This window comes from Desmodus rotundus, chromosome 3, assembly GCF_022682495.2.
Source record: "Desmodus rotundus isolate HL8 chromosome 3, HLdesRot8A.1, whole genome shotgun sequence".
Lineage (NCBI taxonomy): Eukaryota > Metazoa > Chordata > Mammalia > Chiroptera > Phyllostomidae > Desmodus > Desmodus rotundus.
This window is the reverse complement of record NC_071389.1, coordinates 177,424,646-177,432,129: the sequence shown is the minus strand read 5'-3', so window position 1 is coordinate 177,432,129 and position 7,484 is coordinate 177,424,646.

Sequence of the window (7,484 nt, the reverse complement as noted above, 5' to 3'; positions counted from 1 at the left end):
GCATGTGCTGCCTCTGTGGCTGCGTGTGGGCCCTAAAATGGCACCAAGATCTTTAGTGGTATTGAGACATAGGCAGTGAACAGGGAGTCTCAGGGATACATATCCCACAATGCTCACCTATGCTTGGTGGAACCCGACTTCTTACGAGGCACCCATCTCCTTATTAACTGACTGTCAGTGTGAAGAATTTCCTCCGTACAGCTAGATCAAATCCGTCTCCTGGTGACTGCTAGCCCCTTTCGTCCTCATTCTGCTCGCTGGAGCTAAGTAGCCAAACCTCACCCTTCTTCCCCATGAGACTCAGTTCCATTGCCCCTAAATCTTCCCTCTTCTGAGATGAATAGTCCACATTACACCACCTTAGTAACCAAGCCAACGATCACTGTATGACGGCCCAGTGCATGCGAAGCCCACGCATGTGCTAAACGGGACCCTAGAGTGAGTAAATGATCTCCTTGCTCTTCAGGCAAACAGGGTGGAGACAGAAGCATGGACAATGGACTCTAAGTCAAAGAAGGCTGGTAAGTACTATGAAAAATGTTCAAAATTTGCTGTGATGTAGCTCTGGGGAAAGAATGGGCCATTCAACCTGGGGGAGCCAAAAAGCCTTCCAAACAAAGAGGGGATTTGAGTCAGAGTTTGAAAGACTTCCACAAGTAGATGCGGGAGGGAGGCCGGTGGTGAGCAGAAACAGCACCGGATACAGACTCCAGGACCTTGGTTCTTACCTTCCTGTTTGACCTTGAGCATGTTTTAAATGAGGGCCCTGCACTCCAAGGCTCTAAAATCTGGTGATGGAGATCACAGGGGGTGTTGGTTTGAGCATGCCCAGTGTAGGCAGGAGTCTAAAAGTGTGAAACCCTGCCGTGCCAAGGTTGTGGTGTGTGAGTTTGGGGCAAGATAGGAGGGTAATTCTTACACTGTTTCTTCTGCCGTCGTACTGAGGCAGCACCCTCACCAATCCAATACATCATTTTGGGACACTGACAATGTCCTTAGAATGTGATGCTGGGGCCACCATCACCATGCCCACCAGCAACAACATTTCTTTAGCGATTACTCTGAACAAGCGCTTCAGGTATTTATGTTTATGTCTCATTGAATCCTTACACCAGGCCTATGACATAAGTACAAGTTTTTTATTCCCATTTTACAGCTGAGAAAGCAGAAGCACAGAGACATTAAATAACTTGCCTGTCTTCAGAGCACTAGTCTGGTGGCAGAGCTGGGATTTGAACTCACGCAGTCTGGCTTCCTGCTTTACTTCTTCCATGGAAACTGCAAAGGCAGAAGGGAACACAGGTCTGTAGGCATGCTCTGCCTCACCAGGGGGAGCGTAGCGTGGCACTAGAGCTTTCCCATTCACCCAGCCGAAGACAGCGTTGGCGTTGCTGGAAGCCACGCCACAGGGACGACTCCCATTGAGCTGGCTGTCTCCTGAAACCCCTAAAACACTCTGACATGAGCCACCCTTAAACCAGGTCAGCCCCATTCTGTTTGCATGCAGTTTATTAGTTAATCCTAAAAGTTGGGCTCTTCACTGAGCCCTACGGCATCCTAGGTTTTACCTCATAGCTACACCCTATGGTAATTTCGAAACGTATGTGATCAATGTTACCTCTCCCAGCTTAGTATTACAGTAACAGCTAACACTTATTGGAGCATTAACTTTGTGCAAGGCACTCGACTAAATGGTTTTCATGTAGTGTCTTATATAATAGTTTAGTCTTTACACAAAATCTGTTGCTGTTGTTGTTATTCACATTTAAGAGCACAGGAAATCAAAGCCAGTGAAGTTAAGATACTTGCTGAAGATCCAATTAGGAAAAAAAGACCCAAGGTGTATATCCGGGACTGTCTGGCAGTGGGCCCTGAACTCATATGCTCTCTGACCCCTTTGCATCATCCATAAACTTGTCATTATCTAAGTCAATGACAGAAAACAGTAAGCAGAAGCAAGGACAGAACTCAAAGCTGAGTTATATCCCTCCTGGTTTACATGAACCAAGCACTCACGTGGCCCTAAACAATTAGAGATGGAGGCATTTCTTACATAATACCAAGGGCCAGAGAAATAGAGCAACTCCTCCAGGCTCACCCACTGAGGGAAGAAAGAAGATGGAAACGTAAGCGATGCAGAGAGGCCAAGCCCTCCATTCCATCAACAGTCCCCCGCCAGGTGAATGAGAAACCGCACACTGCGTTTTGCAGTCACAGTGTCATCCGGACTGCAGTCTTCCCACTTGTTTGCATGTGTCTCCTGAGGGCTTGATTGACAGTCTCGCTGCAGTGAATGGCCACTCCATCGAAAACACCCCCTGACCGTGGCAGATGGGATTGGTTTGTGCTGACCGACTTTCAGTGAGCACACGGACCTCTCTGTTCTAACGGTTCATAAGTCAGCCATGTACCAGTTCAGTGTAGGATTACTTTCAAGGACTGAGCATCAGTGTGAGGTGTTCCAAGACCGGCCAACACCCTGAAAACTGAGCACGTCATCATCTCCAGTCATCAGGCACCACTGTAGGGTGGCCCTGGGTCACCCTACACTGAGCCTGTGATTTACTTAAAGCTGCTAAACACACCTCTGCCACCTGCTCTTTATCTAAAGCTTCACCATCTGTCCCCCAGTCCTTTCCATGGTAGAGAAGAGAGGAAGTCCGAGTGTTTTGTTTTCCTTCTACCTCTTGTTGTAAATGAATCTGGGAAGTCCCTCCTTTTGTCATTAATGTTTTCAGGAATCTCAGCTCAACCTGACACTCCAGGTCTAGTCCACTCGGTTGTATTGGCTTTTTGTCACAGCCAGTGACAAAGACTCTGTCCTTAACCAAACTTGACTCAGGCACCGCTGAGCCCAACGGAGCCCCTTCCTTGGGCTTGCTCTCTAAGAGCCCAGTTTTAGCAAGACTCCCACTAAGTCCGTTTATCCAAAATCTCCCACCTTTGATATCTGACCAAATGCTTCACCCCAACCATCCCCCAAGTAATGCCCGGTCACCATGGCCTCAGCAGGAATCCTATCTGGTCAGTGTAGCCAGAACCCCCGTAACCCTGAGGCTTCCTCTCACTAATTTGCCATCTACTGACCCCCCACCAGGCTCCTTGGCTATGAATTCCCAGTTCTCCTTGTTGTGTTTGGGCTAAGCCCAGTCTGTTTCCCACTCCGCAAAACCCCAAAGCCGTGAAAGTATCCGCCTACCTATCACAGCAGTCCTGGATGTAGTCTACCTTCATGTTTTAACAAGTGAAAGAACAAATTTTTTTAACACTTCCTTTGGACTTTTTAAACATGTACTTTAAAAGTGAGAGCTCATCCAACCATTTCTCATTGGCCTCAAAAAGGAGAACACAACTACAGCACTGTTGTAGTCACACAAGAAGCGCCCGGATGATTTTACAGATAGAGGCAGAACTGGAAAACCTGGTCACTGCCCACAGGCCCGCAGCTGTGGCGCTGCAGAGAGCCAATCTGCATTTAGTGTATGGGGTTGTTTACGTTACTATCAGCTTCCTGTAAGTCCACTTCCGTTTCTCCAAACTTAGAACAGCCCAGTCAAAAACTAGCAAAGGTAGACGTGTCTACAAAATCAACTAATCTGCAAAGGGTCTGATAGTCCATTGGAAGGACATCCAGTAATCTCGTGATTTCAAAACCTTCCGGTTTTTCTCTATACCAAGGCCCAACAGCAGTAAAAATAAGTCCCGAAAATTAAAAAAAAAAAAAAAAAGGAAAGCAGCGGTAATCGGGGAACATTTATACAGAATTAAGATGGTCGAGTTACGTGGTTGTGTTACCTCGGGCAATTTTACTTACCCTCCCTGCACCTCAATGTCCTTGTCCATGAAGCGAGCATAACAGTGAGCACCTATTGCATAACTGAGGTAATAACTGGTAAGCGCCCAGTAAAACAATAGCTATGTTCGTCACGCCCCTTTGGAGCCTGTGACCACGACAGCGTGCCTGTCTTTGCTCTAACCGGCAAAGCCAGGTGAGCCCGAGAATTCTGCCGTAATGGTCACAGGTTCTTCAATGCGCTGCACACCAGTTCTTTCTCCCAGGGCTCCCGTTGCTGCTAGTAGACTAACAAGTCCTGCTTTGTCAAGTGTAAGATTCAAGTGTAGAAAACCTGTATCACCGTTGCTTTCTTTTACTGAAGAGACAACATTATCATCAAGTGCGAGATTCTCTTCGTGAACCAGGAGTGTTTAGTGGGAGTCAAGGAAGTTAAAATCTCCTGTCACAATTATCCCCTGCCCCTGTGCAGGTGATCTCTATACCCAAAGCATCATCTATCTTCCCTCTAGCAGGACCAGTTAGAACAATTCCAATGCCATTACTTCAGTTGCCCTTATAATTTTGTCTTCACCCAGACACTCTAACCACAAGTTACAAAGATTGCAATGGTGGTTGCCAGGGGCTGGGGCCTGGGAGAAGCAGGAAGAGGCTGGTAAATGGAACAAACTTTCCATTATAACATGAATAAGGTCTAAGGATCTGATGTGTAACATGGTGAGTCTACTTGATAACACTGTACTGTATAATCAAAGTTTGCCCCTGGCTGGAGTGGCTCAGTGGATCGAGCGCTGGCCTGCGAACAAAGAGGTCACCAATTCCCAGTCAGGGCACATGCCTGGGTTGCAGGCCAGGTCCCCAGTGGAGGGCCCGTGAGAGGCAACCACACATGATATTTCTCTCCCTCCCTTCCTCCCTCTCTAGAGGTGAATAAATAAAATCTTTAAAAATATATATATATATTGGATACGTAAGTCCAAATAGAAAAAAATTGCTAAGGGAGTAGAAATGTGTTCTCACCACCACCACTCACCCAAAAAAGGGTAAATATGTAAGGTGATGGATATTTTAATTAACTCAGTGGTAGAAATCTTTTCATAATGTATATGTATAACAAATCATCATGTTACCCACTTTAAATAAGTTACAATTTTATCTGTCAATTACACCTCAGTAAAGCTGCGGGGTGGGGATAACGACGAATTTGTAGAGAAGTGACGAGACAAAGGAACAGGCTTTAGGCTTCGGGGTGATAAACTGTGGGAAGGAAAACGTGCGGAGGAGACGAATCCGAGGTTCGGGCTGAGTCAGTAAGGTCTGCTGTGTGGATTCCTCTGGTGTCAGCTCCAGGATAATGAAAGTCTAGAGTTGTCTCCAGTCGTTAAGAATCCTCCTTCCCTTCCTGACAGAGACAGAGATAAGAGAGTCGTTCTTGTGTGTGCTTCTTCTTAATTGCCTTCAACTCAAAATATTCTTCACACCAAAGTGGCATGGTTGGGACCGCATCCTCTGAACCATTCTCAGGTATACTTTGTAAGAGATGGTGGTTCTTCTCTGTTCCTTTTATCAAATGTTTCATTGAACTAGTCACATCCTTTTCTGGCTTCCTTCCATCTCTGATCCCATTTCATCGAGTTTCATCATTGAGATTCGTATAAGGATGAGAGTCACTTCCCCAAAGTAACGTGGCACCCATTCTAAAGTCTGCTCACCTGGTCTTTTGAGTTTTATTTGGCTACTCACTTATAATGACAGACAACAAAACCCAAATTTTCCTGAAGAAGCTTTTTATCCATACATGCAAACGCTTAAGGATTTTTCCAAGACATATTCCCAGTAATAATTTAAACAAATTCCGGAATCCAAAATTAAGGCAAGTTGAAAATCAATACATCCATTTTAAATAATCCATACTCAGTAATTCAGCTCCTGGGAATAATGCCTCAGGAAACAAAATTATGCTCTGCAACATTTCTGGCATATGGAATTGAATTGGCCCGGCTTGGGTAGGCAAGTCCACCTCTTATCCAATTGGATATCATGAGGGGTCATTTTGTCCACCTGGCTGTAGTAGGCGCATTACTGGGGCAACATGAAGGGAAACAGCAGATGCCCGAAAGGTAGTTCACTGTATTGTCACAGAAGAAAAGAAATACACCAAAATTGAAACAATATTTATCACCAACTGACTGGATCATGGTGGTCTTTATTTTATATTCTTTACGTTTTGTGAGTTTCCAACAAAGTTATGAATAATTTTTACAATCAGGAGAAAAGTAGGTTTGGTTTTGCTTCTTAATATGTCACATGTCTTGGGTCCCATCTCCAGTACATGCCAGCTTGTTGGGTGTGGGAGATGAGCAGTTGAATGATTAATGGACATTCTCTGTCCTCAGTGAATCTACCACCTCGTGCTGGCTGCCCCTTCCTGTGTACATCCTTACCTCGCCAAGGCCTGGTGGGATTCCACGTGGTACCTGCACCCAGTGCCATCCACTTATGTACCTCTGAGTCCAACAGCAACTCCAGTCCGTATACGTGACTTCCTTATGGATTATGCGCATCTGTTGACTCTTGAATTGTTTCAAAGAACTGTGTCTCGTCTTCCCCCAAAAGGCTAATTTTTAAAATAAGAAAAACCATTCTTAATTTTACTTTAATACCCCTTTCAGGTGACCAGACTGACGCACACGATGTGCAACAACCACGAGTTCACTGGCTAAAATTCACTTTGAACCGACTTTCCAACGGCCACTCTTTGTCGGTCTCTTTGCCTATTAGTGAAACCGTCAGTCCCTCCCACACTTGTATGAAATGAGTCATGATTTCTCCTTCGCCGTCCACACTCCCTGCATCTGCACGCGTCGGTCAGCCAGTGCGCACAGCGTCGTGACCGCAAGCATGGCCACAAACATCTGTTTCAGTGAAGAGTTTGGGCAGAGTGTACAATCACATGTGAGTGTTTCTTCTCTCACATACACAGAGAATTCTACCCCTAAAGTTATGACATACGATCTCTAGATCAGTTTTTGTGACTTTTACTATGGTTAGGGCTAGATCCGATTTTTATGAGACGGACACACTGCCTACTGCACTAAGAGGGCCCCTTCAATTCAATTTTTAAAGATGTTCCCGTGGTTCCCTTTGAACACAACCTTTGGTTTTCATAGGAGAGGAGACACGATATAGTAGGAAGCCAAAAGGACCAGGGTTTTAGCTTGCAGCTCAAATGATAAGACCCATTAGCAAGACATTTTACCTCCCTGAGCCTAGGTTGGCTCACTTTTAAAGTGAGAATAACACCTGCCTCTCACTGTAGTTAAGATTAAGTTTTTGCGCAATACCCGTCACGTGTTAGATAGTCAGTAAACATTTGCTGAACAGGTGAAATGAAAAGAAAGTAAAAAAATAAAATAAAATAAACTATCAGGAAAACACCCATATAATTGTCCTGAAGGGCAGTGACCTTAATAACAAATAAGTTCAATTAAAAAAACCAGGGTTTGGACCTCCAGCCAAGACGGAGGTGCCGGTAGATACCCTGTGCCTCCTTGCATGACCAAAAGAAGGACAACAACAAATTTGAAAACAAAAAACAACCAGAACTGCCAGAAAATCAAACTGTATGGAAGTCAGACAACCAAGGACTTAAACAAACATTCATCCAGACTAGTAGGGGGGGCAGAGACGG